A 21,708-nucleotide genomic window follows, 5' to 3' on the forward strand; every position below is an offset into this window, starting at 1 on the left:
ATTGCATTCCCTACTCAAAGAAATTAAGTGTTCTCAATTAGCGATTACACACTGTATACATATATTGTGATAACATTTTCTATAAAATAATAAATCATAGTATTATTAACAACATAATAATGATTATGAAAATATCATCTCCCAGGACAATTGTCACATTCAGACTTCCATAAATGCTGTCAACGCGCACAGAAAAATCGATAATAATAAAATATTAAACGTTAATATTTAGAGAATATTATCAAAAACAACGTGGCTTTTCTAAAAAATACTATTACATGTATATTATACATGTATTTTACCATGTACAATAGGTAGGTATAGAGGTACTATATTATATTAATATAATATTTACTGTAGCCGTTTCGTTCTTTAAAGTTTAAACCGACCGTAATTAAATATAATAACGTTAAAAGATTTATTTATTTTTTACTCTGGAAGAGTTTCGTCCGAGATGAAGATGGATATAATATTTTATACACGAAAGATGTTCACCGTGACGTCTTGAGGTGGGTTTAACGTGCGCGAGTTTCGAGGGTAAGTGACGACGGCGGTTGAACGTACGTCAGCTCCGAGATTCTACGTCGTCGTACATACGCACATTATTATTTTTATTTCATAAATTTTATATATATATTATATTGCATCATGTAACCAGAACGACGTTAAACGTACAGTATACGCCACCCGAGCAAAAATAATTATTAAGGGATTTAAGACGTTTTCCGGGAGAACGGCATGGCGGTGATGCGGCCATCTAAAAACAGAGCGCTGCTGCTGCAGTTGTCGTACAGTCATTCCGACACTGACTGACGTGTACGCGGCGTTTGCTAAGGGTCGGTCAGTGTTTTTACTTTCTCGAAAGAGTTTTTGTCTCTCTATCTGTCTCTCTCTCTCTCTCTGTGTCTCTACCTCTATCTCTCACACACATACACCCCGCAACCACCGCCTCGTCGTATGTTCTCGGAGCCACCGTGTCCCTTCTCTTGTCAAAAACGTTGACGGGCTGTCTCTCTCGGCCGACCGAGCGCACCTCACGCCCGCACACATATCATACTATATACGTATTATTCACTTGCGTGTGCACATATTATTTAGGCGAGAGTGGGAAAGATAAGCCAAACGGGATTATCTGTGTATGGCGGGGGCGAGTGTCGAGGGCGCAGGGCGGGCTGAATAAAATACGTTTGTAAAGTTTCACCGTGAAATATGGTCCGCACACTTTCATGTCCGCCGGTAGTTACAATATTATATATGTAAATATTGTACACTTTAACACTCGCGCGCACGCACACGCACACATACGGTCGGTGTATTATATTATATTATATTATTATATAGTCTGTGTACGAATAGAGTGGTCGGGATAGTGTGTTATTATAATATTTCATATTATATTATATATATTATTATTATACAACTCGTACGTTATATCACACACGAAACTTGCGCATTGTGTATACATGCATCGCACACGAAAATCTGCCCCGAAGGGCGAACGAGACGATATTAACATTTCCGCCGCGACGACAATATACAGTATATTATACTATTATATACGAGAGCGTATAAAGTGCGCATTATATTATTGCGACTGTACATATTATTATACCTAGGAATATTATGGAACGCGACGGCCGAAAGTTTGACGGTTTTACATCGAAATCGCATTTGATAATATTATATCCATTTCATTATATACCTATCTCCTAATAATAATATTATTATGACAGAGGCGATTTACCCATGACGGAAATATAATATAATAATATGATATCGGTTAGCCCCCTCAACGTCGGACGATAATATATTACCACGTAATGATGAGTGTAAAATACACTATAGTTTTCCATTACGTTCGGGATCGTGAGTCGCGACTGATTGTCTATTTTCCTATTTGGTTTCGGCCAGCAGTATAAATAGTATAGTTATATCATAATAGGTAATCGTTTATTTCTCGCAGTTTTTCTCGCGCGGTACGATGCTGTGTCTCGAGAGGAATTATCCTAACGAATTACCAGCTTCGAATAAGGAAATGTCATGTTTGATAATAACGACGTGATATCATTATTTTCTAAAATATATATATATATATTATATTATAGGTACCTACTGCATGTCTAACGACGAAGAAAATAACAGAATATATGGGTATTCATTACAGCGCTTATTACATTTACTAATTATTGTTATTCGCTATATTATTATTATTATTATTATTATTATTATTATTATTATTATGTCCTATAATTGAAACGTCTTCGTCGGACCACATTAACGTTGACCCGGACGCAGTGATTTCAATTTTGCATAGTTGAATTTAGCTGTATTGCCAGTTAGACAGACGTCCTCCGAATCGCTCGAAAATTATTCAAATATGCAAACTCACCATCAGCAACCCACAGACACGCACACACACACGTGTACATTACAATACTACCCATGACGACTACCATAACCACTACCACTAATAACATCAAACTGCAGCGGCGTTCTAAGCCGACACTTTTCCACCACCGCGCCGCGACATCATTATGCGCACATTATACCACCGTTTTCCGCACGCCAAACGTCGTCCTGTATATGAATTTTCATTTCACGAAATCTCATATTATAATAAACGCCCGTACATTATTACTATTTAATTTTCACCGTCCGTCCCACGCGTGTGGTTCCATGAACTCGATCCCGAGTCTAACACGACGTGTCAAGCTCACTACGACGGTACTCTAGGCGGACGAAAACGTACCATTCTCCGACGATAATATACGATTATAATAATATTATAATTCGCAGGTATAACGATAGTGTGTATGCATTATGTTAACATAAAATTTAAAAAAAATGTTGATAAAAATAAAATATTTCTACAGATTTGTTATCACGATTTTTGAAATAACGCTTATACCGAAAACTGTATGCGATTCGATTCAAGGAATACTTGATGGAATTAACCTAACCTAAAATTCTATGAAGAAAAATAATATTTTTCTAATTCACAATAATAAAATATACCTATTCTTGGTATAATATTACAATACCTAACCTATAGGTACAATTCTTTTTTAAAGATTTTATAATTTAACACTGATAAACTCATTATACGACTATATCATTAGGAATTTAACACAGTTATTGTGCTATAGAGTTTGACATTTAGAATAGCCATGTTTATTTACAGATACCTACGTGTAAAATGTCATCAAGACTATTAATTAGATGTCACTGATATAAGCAATACGCTGACAGCTATAACACATTAAACGTTCTCGTAATGTAAACCGTCGCGATGAATACTAGAAGAAGTAATTGCACTTATATTATATGCGTGAAGCTGTCGATGAGTATCACGGTAGAAAAATATTTTTATTTTTAATCTTAATAATCACTTAAGCAAACATAATTGGATTCGTTTAATAGAATACAAATTTTAAATTTATGTTAAAAATGATTAATATAATTTTTAAAAAAAACTGAACAAATACGTGACTGAACTCGGCGTGCATCGGTGGAGGGTGTTTTCCGCGACCATACCCCGGACACCATTAACCGTACACCAATCTGCATCTAGTTGTCCCCCCCCCTCCCCTCGTGGGTGTGCAGTGTACGCAAATAACGTTGACGAAATCCGTTCGTCGTCGCTCCGCGCGGTATCAGCTGCCACCGAACATGCGATATTTAAAAATAATATTGTGCTACGTACAGCGAAATATACGTATAATATCCAAGATAGCGTGACATCCGAAACGATATAAAATATATATAAATTTTGTCCCGTTCGTTTCTTGGTACCCTGACCGAATCGTGTCGACCGTTCGTCGTTCGAAGTTTCTCCGTTCCTCACCCGCCAGTTATGCGAGCGTGCCATCGTTGTTGTTACGACATAATAATAATAATAATATTATACTTAACGATTGCGGATTGGGACGAATGCGGATATTTGTATGAAACGCACGTACGTCACGATTTCAGTAAGTATTTTCAAAATAATAAGTTCTTCCGAAACTATTATGCTCGTCGCTATATAATATAGTGTTTTAGTTTTCGTTTTCATTTATTTTTATATTTTATTGACGCTCAAAATAATTGACGAACCACTGTCTATATAATACATATCTGGCTCGTAAATTATTCATTCCCGTGATTCGCATTCATTGACCAGCGCACGGTGACTATAACGATATTGGCAGCGATGTATATTATAGTTTTTCGAATAAATAGATTAAAACATACGAGTAATAGTTTTGAAAAAAAAAGTGTACACCGTGTTACTATACGCTTAAGGAGTCACGACATTTTCGAGTCCATTATATCGATTCAAAATAGTTTCAATGCTTGGAACTTTGGCGATATATATATTTTTATTACAGTCAAAACCCTATCGTGGAAAACATTTCAAATATATATCTCATTACCTGGGTCAATATTATTATGATATTATAATAAAATAATATTTAAAAACGTTAAATCATTAAATTTCGTAGTTGTTCTCGAGGATGTTTTAAACGAAATCTATATCAACTCCATAAATTGTAATTTGATTACTAACTATATAAGTACATATTTTTCTTGTTTATATCGTTACTGTTGTGAAGAATTCGTTTGATGTACTATAGGAATTCGATTCGTTTTTCACAAGTTAACCAAGGTTTGGGACGTAAAATAATTTAAATTCTAAACCGACGATTATATTCTATGCAGGTGAAATATATATCATTTGATAACCAGTGATGACGCGATGCTTAAAATATAATACTTCATATATATTTTTAATTTTTAACATCGACGACTATACAGGCATGTGTCCTATAATACGGTTTTTGTCATTTCGTATGATAATGAATACGTTTCTACAAAATATGACAAAATTATATTATTGTTATTATTATTAAATTCCGTTTAGACGACAAGAAAACTACATACATTACGATTTACGAAGTAAATTAATCCAAATCACGTTACTTTTAAAGTATAATAGTTTATTAAATTAATAATAATGGCTACGTGACTTAAGACGACAGTTAGCCTGTCTGAATGTGTCATAAACAATTTTTAATTTAATATGTATTTGCTTGATTAAAAAAAAAATATGAATTATTGTGCAACCGTACAAAAAACGTAAACACCATTGATTGTAAAGTTATTAAACCACGGACTTTTAAAAAGTTTGAAAACTTTATAAAACAAGTTTCCCGAATGGTATCCAAGATTTTCAAAGAGCAGATGCCAAATATAATAAAACACAAATGGGTAGTAATTAACATGTCAAGCGAAATTAATTATTAATGTAGATTGAGAATACTTTTATTTCGGGTTTGACTTAGTATATTGACGTATATTTTAACAACTAAAAATAAAATGAATAGTATTTGTACTGTATTATTTCTTGAAGTAAACACAACAACAATTAATATTTCATTTGTAATTGTTTAATAATATGTCGAAGTAAGTTCATTCAGCTGTTTTAATCAATTTTATGCACGCAACATTATGGGCACATTAAGTAAAACAATAAACAATATTTTATATCCCTTAGCCAAATACACATTCTTGCACTATTTTTAATTTAAAAGGTTTTAATTTTAAAATTCGTTTAATGCGTCGAGATTTCGTTATAGGTTCCTGGCAGCTGATATGATTCCAAACGATAGTCCAAACACGCCGATGTCGAGTTGAATAGGAGCTGGCGTGGAAAATAATTGTTCAATGATGGCTAATGGCATAATAATATATAGCAGGTATCTTGTATAATATAATACTATAATATATTTCAACGGTTGAACTTTACGAGTTGTGTCATAAAAACGTAAAAACGCACGCGTAAATCAAAACCGTTAAATTCCTATAGCGTCGTAACATAATATATTATATTATACAACAGCGGCAATATATCTCGATACTAGAAACAATCGAGGATATTACCATAATAAAAATGACATAATATTATCTAGCGTTGAATCTATGATATCTTTGGCTGAGAAACCAAAATAATTTAAAGTAGGCATTAAAAATAAAACGATAAAAAACGAATAAAGACGGTAGACCGCAGTAACAATATTATAATGATAATATAGTACCTACTCGTATAGTACAGTGTTAGATAGGTGGCTATTAAAATATTATATTCCACCTGATAACGCATTAGCCCAACGCATTTTCTGCATAGCTTTTATTTTTGTCGATAGGTATATCTAAAAAATATTTTTAAGACACTCGTTTCCTGACCTGATGACGTACAATATATGACTTTTCTATTTTTTAGTACTAGTATTATTTTTCTATAGCCTTTGGATGCTTCTTCCCGACAATTGTGTGCATAACGTTTTAGGTGCGTGAATATTATCCCTCCCCCGATATTATTTCATTTATATAGGACTGATACATGAATATATATATACTACTTATATATGAACATCTGAGGATCTAAAATTATGATCACACGGCGTCTCGCATAGGCTATTTTGCTACACCACAGTTAAGAATCCACAATAATGATATTTTGTATTATTTATTTATAACTGTAATTATAAGCAAGTACAACTTACAAGCAATTTTTTTGAGAATTTATAATTTATAACGTTTTCTACTTAACAATGTAAACCGTAACCTATAAAATGGGGCAAAAATTTGCTATCATAAAACGGATTGTATTGTAATTAACCGTACAGAACAGCAAATATTATTGCTCAAGTACATAATAATATTTAAATATCTACTTATTTTTACTCGTTGGCAATGATTCTGATCATTCTTACCTAAAATATAATATGTATTGTGTATAACGATATCGGGAAACGAAAATGTTTTTATTTTTTACCCTCAAAAATAAATTATACGATACAACACGACCACCGCGCAACGAGTTAAAAATATATTAGTATATTATACATTCAAGCTTATAAATCGTAAATATATCATGTATTTATTAATATATATTTTAACACCTAACTACGAATTAAGTTGAACTTATTATTATAATTCATTTATCATGTATTATTGTTGCTTCAAATTATATTTCGGAAGGAGTGTTTTATTATGGCAAGAGCATTAAAATAGTATGTACGATAATATAATAAGCTACATTACGATTATCAGCAGCACAAAACGATTTCATAATATTATTGTTATGGTACCGGCTGCTGTACAACAGGTGATTTCTAGCGAGATAAAGTGTTCGCATGACTCCTCGTGGCACAAATGAAATTCGTATAGTTTTCGTGTTATCATCGATATTGTAGGTACACCGTGTGGTGTATATTTAATTTAAAACATGGATACGTGCTGCAGAAAAACATATTTACGAATAATAGGAAATCTCTATAAGAACATCGGTGCCAAAATGTATTGGATTTCGTATAGTGGGGCTATACAATATAATATGATATGCGCAGAGAACAAATTACGTAGGTATACTTCATAATAATATTATTAATATGTTCATATGGTGATACTTCAACGTTGTGTAGACTATCACACTTCCATCACACTGATTTCTTCGATTGAACGTTTCCAAAACTACAACTATTGACGTAATAATAATATAATGAACGTCATTATAGGTACGTTTAAATAATCATCCATTGTTGTTAAAAGTTAATATTAAATTAAACTAACTAAAACTCGTAACGTCAACGAACCGTAGCACTCAATCTACGTTATTTCAGCAGGGTAAAAACTAAGTGTAACAATTATAATATTGTTGACACAAAAAGTACCCATAATATACTTAATATTATATTATACTGACTCGCTGATCGTTAAATTAGCCGTTTATAGTACGCCCACGAACGTTATATGCTGTAGAATATTTGCCAACCCCCGCCAGGTGTAAATTCACGTCTGATTTTTGTAAAATACTTTTTTTGGCTGTTAATGATTTTAAAGTGGTCTACAAAACTATTGACACCAAAAAAATATAAATAACTGAAATAACGCGCCAGGTGTATGCGTTCTACCTATATAACAGCAACGTAAGATAGTTGAAAAACGCGTCTGACGCTGTTGCAGCAATGTGTTCGTGTCACCACCGAATACGAAATATAATATGACATTCCACGTGTGTATATTGTATAATATATTGAACTATAGACGCGATGCACGATTCATTTCTGTAAGTATGGGCCATTGGTGGTGGTTTAGGGCACACACACAATATACAATAACGCATCATTTATGGTCGATGGAAATATCCCTGCACCGAGCTTACAATAATAATATAAAGTTCACGATTTTATCCGTAACGAAACGCGGTGGAGGTTGTTTTCGTTTGATGGGTCTACGGACACAGAGTGCGATCAGCGGCGCTGTGCGGCTGTCAGGTGTAACGGACACGAATAGGCACTCGGCCGAACACGGTTTGAATGGTCCGCCATGAATTCCTTTGCAAATAAACACATCGAAAATTCACCCCGAACCACTCCTTTAGACGTGAGTTTGTTTGTGTGTATTCGATATCGTCGGGGGCGTAAAAAGTGCGTAACGGCGGTCGGGTGACGGATACACGTCATACTATTATTGATATTACTGTAACGAATATATATGTATATTTTCAGTGACCTAAGACCGATGGTGGTCGGGTGACAACGACACGAATCAGCACTCACGATGACGGGCGGACGACGTGAGCATTTAAATCATTTCGAATGTCCACCCCTGCACTCTGCCAAAGCTATTCCGTTCGACCACGGCTATCCTGCGATCATATTATAATATTATATACTGTTAAAACGAAAGGGATTCCATATAGTGTATTATACTATCACTACTGCATTGTATAATATAACCGTTTGAATATTAATAATGTAATGTAGGCATATAATGTTAAATCCTAGATGTCAAGGGCTGATTACAATAAAAATATACAGGTAGTATTGGTTTGTGGCCGTTTTTATAAGGTCAAACTATTTGAGGAAACCCGTGAATTATAAATCGCGTACCTACACTTATTACTGGTTAATAAGAAAAAAACCAATTCGATCGGGTGACGGACGTGGGGTAGTTTGGTGCATTATATTTATTTAATTTGCTCCCTTGGATTGCGTAAGGATCACGCACTCAAAATTACACATATAGTCAGACCGGCCGACGTACTGTCGGACATCCGTCAAGAGCCACTTCCGACAATTGGATAATCATTCTAACGGAGTGGTGGCCAATCTCGACTGTCTGTGTCATGATTGTCTGGATGTATTGCAGCAAGTCGATGGGGGAAACTGCCTATCAAATAGAAGCAGGGGGCGATATTCGGACGTTTTTCTCGGAACGCCGGATTGGAGTAAATTACATCACCGACGAGGCAAATTATACACCGAGTAATTTTCTCGGTTCCGAGGGACTTTCGCGTCCGGATGGATCTCTCCTATGGTGGTCTCTCGCTCTCGATTTTGGCGTATGCTATTCCAAATACACAGCTCGTGTTATAAACACAGAGTTTTTGAAACGATGTCGGCTATAACGGTGATACTCTGCGCCGTATATTATATTTATTTATACGATAATATCTAAAGGCTGTGGATATTATACGCGTACCTACTACTATTGAAAATCACGTGCTACCATTACACGAGTTTTATGATATGGTATTTCACAGTAACGGCGAATATAACGATGTGTACAATAAATTATTTTCGAGACACTGCGGGAGGTAATTAAAACCGCGAACGCGCGTCAATAAAATAAATGCTTTTTCATTCATCGCAATTATTATTATTTTAATTTTGCCCCTAGGCATATGATATGAGTATATGACATACGTATCGTCACGCCAAATATACAGCACATCGGTTTTAATACTGAAAATAATAATAATAAAACGTGATCGAACGGAAATATAAATATTATATCATTTCATTTCCGCCAGCAATGTAAGAAGACCGATGACGGTGGTTTGAATTATATTGTATATACTGTTGTCAATAAACTCGGAATCTGCCGAGTGGACACAATTCGATTTCTGTCGGTCTGTGAACAGTATGCGTGGTGGTGGCGATAGACTAAATAATATTGTAGGTGTGTGCATACATATATATATATAAACATTACACATTTATATAGTATATGTGTCGGCACCGATGCGAATTGTTTTCGCGGTCGATAAAGCCGAATCACACTGTGTATTATACTATTATTACACGGTTTATATTATATATTATACGCGACTGATGTCGCGTGGTCGAGAGAGTTGTGTAGTCATCCGCGGTTGCCGGTCGCGTGGTGTTTGCCAATCGTTTCCTCCGACAGAGGTACCTGCAGGGTTATACGCCTGACATGGTACGCGTTCGGGATCGGACCGAAAATAATTCCACAGAGTTCGTTAAAAGCTATATCGTGCCGGAGTCGTGTCTGCAGAAATAATAATATCATCACGCGCGTGAAAGTAAGTGCATTAAAACAGTCATGGGGGGAGGGGGTAAGTTTAGGTAAAGGATAAGAAGAGAAGGATTCTTTTATACGCCGCTAAAACAGGCGGGTCGTCGGTCGTTCCGTTTATACGACGAATTTAATGTTTGTAAACGCCACGCGTGTATTAGATGATCTCCGAAGAAATTGGAATGATGGTCTCGCCGTGGCGGCGTTAAAAGTTTATGACTTTGGCGCCGCGGGTTGTAACTTCAAAACACAGTAATAATAATAACAATATCAACGACGACGCGGGAGAGTGCTCGGAAATTATACGTCTCGATTTATTTTTGGGCCTTTAATATTCGCGTGGTATTGCGCGATTTATCACAATTCAGCATACCTGTGTGAAGCGTAAAATATATAATACAATATGCATTAAACTCGTGTTATGTCGAATTATAAGGGGAACAGATAGTGGTTTGAGATATCAAAAAACTCGAAGTATCGAGTTTTATTAAAATAATTGAATAATTTAAAATACTAATATAATTGTGTCCACCATAGCACTTTCCGAACCAGCTGTAGTGGTTCGAAAAACTATAGTCATGTCTTTTCATCCTGCAATTGAAAGCCGACCAATTCAACTGGATTTACAATTATGTGTAGACTCGAGACTCTCGCGGTGTCTACTAATAGTAGTTTCGAGTGGATTTCAATGTGTAGTTCAAGATAACGAACATTTTCACACGGCAAAATTGGACATACGAAGAATCTACTGTGTATTATATTGTATGTATATGGCTGTACATTACCACGTCGTTATTACTCCAAAACGTGAAAATCACTTCAGGCAACTACTCTAAACAGTTGTGAAAAGCGTCATTTAATTTCTTCACAAATGAAGACGAGCGTCCATAATATCATATTATTGTTCGTGAGTGTGTCGTGTTGGCCCGGTTCGAGTAGGTATATGCCTTTTGTTTTTTATTCCCACATAGTCTCGGAAATTTTTTTTATTCTTCAGCCACCCATATACAAGCACATGCAATAAAATATTATTATATCCAGCACTCAGTTTCGTGTTATTGCCCCCCGCCTTCCCCCCATAAGTGTGTGTATCCCGTTTTATGTATACGAAGTGACATAGCAGTCACCGTCGACAAGAGAATACGCTCCGAGCTAGCTACTACATCGCGTGTTTAATTTTTTTTTCGAGAGGTGAAAGCAGGGAGAGAAAGATAGAGAAAGAGTGAGAAAGAGTGAGAGAGAGTGAGAGTGAGAGAGTTTCGGAAAAGAAGGAGAAAAATATTTTGTATATACGCCCGCGCAAATCCTCGGCTACATTCGGGATGCCTCGCGCAGGTATATACCCGTGAAATTACAACAACATTTTATTATTAAATTGCCCCCGAGACCGTGGATATAATTTACGTGCATTATTAAACTGCGGGATTACGTATTCGCAAACCACCCGGAGCACGGAAATTTTCGACCAAACGGTATACATACACGAGCGACAACTAATATAAAATACGGTCTTACGCCCGTTTGGTACCAATGTAATGGGACCACCTCCCAAATTTACATTTTTCGTCGTTCCACTTTCTAGATCATTATTTTATATCATTATATATCATATACTGAAGAATTCAGTCTCGTCGATCGGTTAAACGTTAATATTATTATAACGTAAAGTGTTTTTTAGAGTATTATATTTTCACGACTACGGGTTGTTGTGATAATACAACCACAACACCAGTGCACTGCGACTGCTGCAGTGTTGTAGATGTCATTATTCGTGAATTGTGTACAATATTATATTATATCAGACCTTAACGCGACTAGAGTACACCGTAATAAAAAACGTTCATGTTATTAGGATTTGTCATTTGTCAAAACAAAAGAAAACCTACACGCATGTCCTATATTTTAAATATATACGCTATATAACTATCTGCTAAAAGGTGTTGGGTAACAAAAAATGACGTGTCGACATTGCCATAGTTGTTTCAGAATGTATTCATGGCACATATTATAATGATGATATACGTGTACACATATAGAGAGAGAGGAGGAAGGAATACGGTGGTCTCCCGAGCCCCTTTAAACGTAGCCTTTATGTGATTATTATAAAATCAAAAGATATTATATTTTTTGAATTGGTTTATATCCTTTACACTGTGTTTGTGGGTTTTATAATAAAAGAGAAACTGCTATCACTCATTTTTTTATTTATTCATTTTTTTCGACATTTAAACGGAAGCTCAGTTTTGCATAATAGTTCCTTTTTTTTCTAAAAACAATGCCACTGCGATAACAAAGAATCTCCGAGACGCATCTGACGACTAAAAAAAAACACCCGACAACGAGAAATAATAGAGCTAGCCATCCACTCCACGAAAAATACAATGTTATCATGGTGTTTGGGCTTAAAATTAATTTTAAATTATCTTTTAAATTAAAATCACATTGAACTATTGATATACCACTGAAACCTCTGCAAATATATTTCTCTTACATTTTGGTAAATATAATATTATTATATTAACCATAGATATTACGTCAGCGATTAACACAACTCAAAGTTGAATAAATAAGTTCCAATGAAAACTAAATTAGCGTGATCTCCAGAAGTATTCGTTTTTAAACTTTGAATTTAAAATATTGCAATCTATCGTGTATACAACTATAATAGTACAAGCACACGACGGCTACGTAGGTGACTTGAGGTTTGAACTTGTTTATTTGTAGAGTTTAGTGACATATGCTGGAAGGAGTGCGACAGCTGAGGGTCACCATTGAGATTATTAATATATAGTTATTTTTACGGAACCAATAAAGTTACGTGTATTTTATAATATACGTTGCATAGCGTATTATATTATTATTAAAATGTGTACCTTCGGGACCTGTATATTATAATGTATCTCCAAAATAAATGTGTAAATAATAAATATCATATTAATGCGAATAAATTGTTCAAACATTTGATATAACTAAAAATTGAAACATCTATATAAGTCATACATTAGATAATATTTATATTTCTTTATATTTTGTAAACTCTTGTTGATCACTTTTGATATAGACACTTGTCTTCAAACGACTATTTTAAATTTTTCACCGTGCACATCAACACTGGAGCACAAATTTCTGACCTACCAAATATTGAAAACTTATTTGTATTCTAGAATGGGATGAGAATAATCCAATGGTTTTGGTAGATATAAATAAATAAAAAATAATTAACTGCGGAGGAGTGAAATAGTGATTCAATAAAGATGCATCTCAAAGAATGAACCAAGAAGAATGTTGGTTGAATTAAAATGTTAAAAGAGAATAATACATTATTTTTAAGTTATGCAGACATTTATATTTATATTATATTATATAAACACGGTTATAAATATTTAGGATGGTACAACTGCCGGTAATAAAATTATGTTTGCCCCTAAAGCCTAAACCAATTCTGCGCATGCCTTCGTTCGATTTAAATTATTTATACAAGCCACCATGTTCGTGATATCGTATATGCACCACCGCGTTTTAGTCGCTGGCTGCGGGAATGACAAGTATAAAAAAAAACTAATTGAATAGTGTCATCGAAAAAAAAAATCCCAAGTACACGTGGTTGTTAAATAATGACAATGACAATTCACATAGCTATTTTAATTAATAAGCAATTCGTTTCAGAACTTACCCGGTTTATTGTATGTATATAATAATCCCGATGTCCATGTAGTGATAATAATACGATTCAAAGCTACCTACGTATATTCACCGTTGCGTTGGGGTACACATCCGTTCAAAAAAATAATTATCAAAAGTGGATTTTTATAATGGAATTGAACAAAGTATTCTTTAATTATTATAAAGACCGGTCGTTATGTAGGTCTATTTTGTGTATTGTCAGCACAATAAGCTATTTCGAGTTGCCGACGCGCGTGTGTGTGTAAGTATATAGTAAGTATATATCCTCTTGCGCTCGGATTCAGCACTGTCGGCAATTTCTCACCCGCACACCCACTCGACTACGTATCCACGATGTTTCCTTATATTAATTAGCGAAACAGAAGATAAACATAGACGCGCGCGTCCAACATGTAAATTCGTACCACTATGAACATCATCATATATATAATGCCCTATATATATATTATAAATGTACATATGTACAATATGACGTACGAGAATACGTTGTTTTATTTTGTATCCCGTGCTCCAACGATGAGATATGTTAAATTATATAATATTATTATTAATAGACGAAAATCAATTTTCCCTTACTCCAAGCGTCGGATTTATAGGTAGATGTTGGCGCACAGAGAACTTTTGCCACAAATGATTTATTATGCGTTTGAGAACACAAAAAAAAACAAAACGTCATATTTAACCGTAGGTACGAATATTATTTCAGAGGTGAAAATTATATCTGCCACTGCGGTGTGCGGTATACGAAAGACAAAAGGCCAAAATATGATCATAATTAGTAGTCAAATTTTCCGGCAGAATTTCTGCTGCTGTACTGTACTGTAGGGTGGAAGCGTATAGACTATATTATACTATACAGTGTAACGTCTTCGGGACCGACCATGTATTGTTGTCGTTTTTTTTTTTTGGACGAAGAGAAAAATCGAAATGCATTATTATTTTAATGTGCGTATTATATGCGAGGTGTATTGAGCAGTTTGAGCAATTCAATTGCTGGTGAAAGACGAGAGGTAAATATAACGCACAACGACGGCGATAATATTAACTCGCATTCACGCAAGACGTTTTATAAAATGGGTTTCAAGCATTTTTTATTTTATTACTCGAAGGGATATCATTGAAACGCTATTAAAGCCTATACACAATAATATGCCCATCACAGTACAAATTGTTTTATATTTATTTTTTCTTCGCAGAGCTTAAGACGAGAATTGTTTGTATTGTAGCGTATACATATATATTATATATATATTATAATATATACTTAAACATTTTTAATACTCGCGCGTCGCGTAGTTACTGAACATTATAGTCGCAATAAAAAATAATTTCAAAAACATCTGTTTGTAAAAAGTTTTAATGAGAAAGATAATATATTATATCCTTATCTATATAGCTCTTAAGTGTATTCGAGTACTAAATAATTTATTATACTTAATGGTATATGAACTATGATAAAAATAACTTGTTTAACTGTTTAAGCATACTACGTAAACAAAAACTATTTAAAACCTTTTTAAGGAACTTTGAAACTAAAATCGGCCAATTCAACAGGATACGATTCAATGTTCGTAAATTTAGTGTATTTAATTTTAAGGATTTGCAATGGCCAATAAAAAGGTTTCCAATTATTAGGACCAAGGACTAAGAAGTGGGTTATAGAATTAAATTAAAAATTAAAAATTTACAAACTGACCAAACGGTGCTTTAGAAAATGATCTTTAATGGACGCATATCGTATTTTACTAAACTACTATAAAGGTTAATCGATCATAACGCAATAATATTACAATACCATTATATAATATAATATGGACTAGAGGTCGATTTTTATTGCTCGGTGGTGGAGTGCATTTTATTTATTGTTTTTGCTGTCGAGTAGAAAATCTAACGAAGCACATAAATATAGTATATACCGACGTTGTAATGTGTGCCGATATGTGATGTAAAAAATAAAATAATAACAATAAAATACGACTGTATAATATAGTGTACACTTTCGTACCGATAAAGCAGTGCGTATTCTTCTTGCTGTTATTGTTTGAAAAGAAAAAAACACTAGAGCGAGTCAGATATTCCAAAAAATTATATTATTATTATTATGCCTCTCGGGCGGGCGCATAATCTTGTATACAATAAAATATCATATAAAACAGAACGCACAAAAGACATGATATTCAACGTCGTCGTCGTCGTCTGCAGGAGAAAAACGCCTTTGGTCCTCATAATGAAATAGGTCGTCGTCGTCGTCATCGGCGACGCTCGTGTAACGCGTACATAATATTTATTATAATTTTGATGAAAACTTCCACTCAAAATATTTATTATACGCGCAGAGGCATACACGGCGCGCATTTCCCGGAGGCTAAACGAGAAGTACTGTACAGTATGTAAGGTTAAGAGTCGTGTGTGTGTGTATGTGTGTGTTTATTATATGGTTTACGCTGGAAAAACCCATTAAGTCACACGAGAGCGAATATATGACGTTTTATACACCTACTGTACGAAGGTAGGTAGGCACCTCACCTTTCCTCTCCTCAACTCGCGTCACACTTCAAATGAGTTCATGCTAAACACGCGTGTACACAACCGATTCTCTATGCGCCCTATAATCTACGCCACCCCCCTCCCTCCCAGTCGTCACAACAAAGGCCTCTTTTTCAGTGCAAAGTAGCCTTTATATAATATTTTTTTTTGTGAAAAACTACAGTTAATTACACGATCATCGACATTATATTATACGAAATTATATTACGTACATACATTATAATTCAGTCAAGACCGTACGCACATAGGTATACAGTAGTGTTATATTGTAATTAAACTACGTACATGAAAATATATACACCTACCGTTCAATTTTAAGTGTACCGGAATATGGTTATATTATAATATTATACAGTCGCATATTATTATATACTTGTTAGTTATTCAAGTTTATAAAAACTATTTTTTATTCGAAATATACAAATTGTCAATAATTATTCGTATATATTATAGTACATTACAGCCTTTAAAATACAGCTATAGCATAATTTTCTTTATAAACACGCCTTTTCATTTTCTCGGAAGGTAGTATATTTTGGTGCAAGGTACATTCCACCCCGTTTAATTAATTTAAAAAAAAAAAAATCCTTTTTTTGTCAAATAAGCATCACCTTTTTGTGTATACACCACGCAATATTGTGTAGTTAGTAGCTAGTAGTAGGCACTCTGTGATTTCGCAGAAAGTGAAATAACCGGAGCGAAAAAAAGAATATAATAATATACTGTGGCGTATATCTTGAAGCTGTATTCGAATCGGCGAACCCCGGTTGACGTGGTGGTGGTAAAAAGAGGGTTAGAGAAGAGTATAATAAAATATCTATGAGCCACTGAGTGGGAAAAAAAACAACGATATCGTTACAGAATAAAATTATAATATTATTATACATAAGTACACAACGAAGCATTGTGAAATTATTAATGAATATTCGGAAAATAAAAAAAAAACTGTAGAGACCTTTGAACTATATACATTTATGTCACATGTATAATACTGCTGATAATATTTTCTTGAAGAAGGAATTTAAAAAAATACCAACCTCCTGCAAACGTATCAATTTTTCCCAACATACAGTTAAATTTCAGCTATACGCAACCAATATATATTATAATAACATTGTAAATAATTCTAATTGAAAAATAAAATGTGACGTAGAATAATGATTAGGTACGTATAATAATATTATAATAACACTCGAATGCATAAAGAAAATATTATGCATTTTTGATTAGAACCCGTCAGAAATCGTTTCATATCATATTATGGTATAGAAAAAAAGTTTTTTTATTAAATAAATAAACAAATATTTCATGATAATATTATCTAATAACAAAAATCTGAGACAGATGAAAAGAGCGATGGCCGTGCACGTAAAAATAATACATAATAATATTATAGGTAGGATAGGTACCTAGGTAGATAATAATATAATAATATATTACGCGTTCAACACTGAGGTAACACAATGATTTATCGTCACAGTAAATTGATAATAATAACACGACGCATACTTAGGTATTGTTATTGGCATCAAATATTTGAACGATAAAATATTAATTATCACTTGCATGTAAAAGGCGTGCGACAGCACGTAAAATCGTTTTTGAACGTAATGAGTTTTTGTCCTTTACCGTGCCTACAGCTTTTACAACTGCCGCTAAACACTAGAGGCGTATTTGCGGAGAGGTGCTCTGCCAGATTTCATTCCCTTTGTAAGCTTCCCCAACAGAAATCTTAAAACTTATTAACACAATATGACGTTAATATTGTACAGTATAATATATCCAGTTCAAAATAAAAAGCCACCAGGCAAGCACGGGAAAACCCAATTTTGCTACGAAAATCTGGTGTTTTCTTATTTGGAACAGGGTATAATAATTATAATAGGTACATACATTATTTTTTATAATTCACATTTAATATTAATAACATAATAAATATTGAAATTATTATAATACCATCTATGTTTTCATCTGAGTTTCATGATAATATAGATTATAATATTATGTTGGTCGTATATTATTTATATTATAATATTCAACATATGATGCTATAAAAAAATGTATTACAATAACTAAACGGTTTATGAACACCTAATAAAACCCGCATGGAATTACCGTCGATTGAAAACTATCCCTCCACCGATTAAATATTGCTAATTACGCTGATATTTACAACACTATACACTAAACAGTAAGTATAACTATCAAATACCTATATTCTACCTGCGACGGGCGAAGTGTTTCAAACTTTGACAGTAGACTGTAGACTATTATTATGTACAGCAACTATTACAATAATAATATTACAGTAGTAGTGAGCACTTTGTAATTCCAACGATTAAAACTGCATAATACTACCCATATATACAGTTATACAGTTATATTATACGTTGTACCGTCAGAGCATTAGTGAAGTGGAACTTAAAATCATATCTAACAGTGTTTTGAAATTATCAGGCTTAATGATGTTGTACAACAAATGATTTTAATTTTAATGCAATAATTGCATTGTTAAAATATACAACCACGAATAGTAAATCAAACATTATTTTAAATCCAATCTCACGGTTTAGATTACCTAGGTTTCATATTGTACCTCTAATATATATAATATATATATTAAAGGTACAATAATAATATAATATATATATTATATATGAAAAAAAAATATACTAGTGCACTGTCAAGATATGTTGACAATTTCCGAGGTAGGTTACTAGTCACTGCGTCAATGTTTTGATATGCCATGATATTATAATTACCAGTGGCGCAACAAAGGGTGGCGAGGGCAAAGGATCCACGGCCGTAGTTTCAATTTCTTACTGGCTTCTTTAAAGGTTTACTGGTACGTCTGTGATAATTTGGTGTGTAAATAATATATTGTGCGCAGACTGTACGGATAGACTGTAGACCGGAGTAGTATAGATGGATTATGGCAAATAGCGATGACAGATGGCAAATTGTTTAAATTGCATATTAAGTTTTATAACCCCCCCCCCCCCTCGCTCCCCCTCCCCCATCCACCTAATTAGAAATTCCGGCTACGACATTGATAATTTATGCCGCCGGAAAACTGTTAGACGAAAACCATAAGTTGTGCTGAAAAATGTACAGGGTACCTCCTATCGTGTTTCAAAAAAAATAAATCGATACCTTTATATTATTACTATTATTATTATTGTTGTTGTTACGATATTTTGTTTTCGTGAAATAACCTCGACGGGCGCAATGGTTGTACATGCGCTCGAGCCATGTTCGTCGACGTTGCAGACACGCATTAGGTACGCGTTATGATTACATAACAGAATGTGGTGATGGAAACGTGATGCCATGCTTGCGACTTTTGTTATCCATTTATCTTTATACCTATGTACACACACGGGCTCTCCGAACGAACGCTGTTTTATTTATTTCACGAAGAAATTGTTGTTCTTCTGATTATTATTATACGACTCGCATCGTATATCGTGTGAATGTGTGTGTGTGTGTGTGTGTGTGTGTGTGTGTGTGTGTGTGTGTTTGTATCGGATATGATACGCGTGTAGGGTGCGCGTAATACGTAACCATTAAAAATGCGAATAAGCTATTCGACGGAGAAAACCTCATTTATTTCCCGACAACGTGGGGGGCACACATCTGCAGCCACCGCTGAATTTTCTACCTCCCCACACGCGCGCACGCGATGAGGTGTCAAGTTTAATGAAGCGAGATTGTCGTCGTCGTCGTCGTCGCAAAAGACATATACGAGTGCTGTAACAGCGGTAGCGGCGAAAGGAAGTACGAGAAAAACGAAAAATACGAGAAAAATTCGAGGGCCCTCAAACGCCGCACGTAGGACATATTTTCCCGCTATAATAGTAGCATGTGGGTGCGTGTGCATTTTACACTTTTTTATTCGGACGATCGCATTATTAAAACGCGTCTCAGCCCTTGTGGCATAAGCTACTTCCTGTGACGTTTTGTCGACTCTTATACCCACACAGTATCATCTACTATGTAACATAGCCGCCGCTATTATAATAACAATATATATATATATATATATATAGGTATATTATATACCATACACTACTTCACTTTATATCCTATAACGCAACTACGCACCTACTTTTGAAGAATAAAAAATACTATAATATTCTTATATTATATGTAAAGTATATATATATGTATGTATATTACGTTCACAGCTATTTTGTTATTATTTGTATTATTACTCCATGCTATATAGTACCTTTTATATAATAAGATAATAATATATCTATATATGCATAATTATTATTCATTATTCGTTTTAGTTTTGTACGAACTTTAATAAGTAATGCATTGTAACGAAACTAAAACACCGTAAAAACCTGGCTGGACAGAAACGATCGTTTAATCTACATCATAGTATATCAATATAGTACAATATAATATTATTATAATCATATTACTTACATACAATTTTGAATAAATAATAAAACATAATATACAATTAACGTCCTCTAATTATATAAATAAAAGGTACTGCTTTTGATATTTTTTGTAATATTGTTTTATCGCCTAATGTATAGTATTAAAAATAGTAGTTATAAGGGGTGACTAAACAAAACATAAACCCCAATTATTTCCAGAATAATCATTTTATCAGAATTATCCTACTTGTCCTTGGTAAAAAATTCTCAAATCTGTTTTTAATTGTTGTTAAAATCAATGATTTATATTTTAAGTTTTAAATTCTTATTTTCCCAAGTTATCGTAGTTTTTTACATCTTTGAGTTGTACAAAGTAAGGGAAAATTTAATAAAACCTTAAGAAACTTGGCCAATGATTCATATCTACTATAATACACCAACGTAAGTGCTTTAAAACTTTAATGAAGAAAGAGAATCGCTTAAAAAGTGATTAATTTAAATAAAAAATATAATCGTATTTTTAACGTTATACTATAGTTATAATTTTAGTGTGTAAGAATATAATACAATACTTGACAAAATGTTCTTTTATTGTGATGGAAAATTGTATTGATTAAAGTAATGATTTAACCCTATATGCCTAGTTTGAACAGATACATAAAATTATAGGCACATATTTAATATTATCTTTAAGCGTTTATTCGAATATTGTTCT

At 33.7% G+C, this 21,708-nt stretch overlaps 1 protein-coding gene across 1 annotated transcript in view; it reads right to left on the minus strand.

The window, feature by feature from the left end:
- Nucleotides 1-21,021, minus strand: part of Cpx (complexin) — a gene marked incomplete at its 5' end in the record, with an annotated part of 148,620 nt that extends 127,599 nt beyond the window's left edge. Inside the window, 2 exon segments of the mRNA NM_001163174.1 lie at nt 16,234-16,262; nt 21,004-21,021.
- Between the last annotated feature and the right edge of the window lie 687 nt (nt 21,022-21,708).

The sequence above is a fragment of the Acyrthosiphon pisum genome, chromosome A2 (assembly GCF_005508785.2).
Source record: "Acyrthosiphon pisum isolate AL4f chromosome A2, pea_aphid_22Mar2018_4r6ur, whole genome shotgun sequence".
NCBI classification, from domain to species: domain Eukaryota; kingdom Metazoa; phylum Arthropoda; class Insecta; order Hemiptera; family Aphididae; genus Acyrthosiphon; species Acyrthosiphon pisum.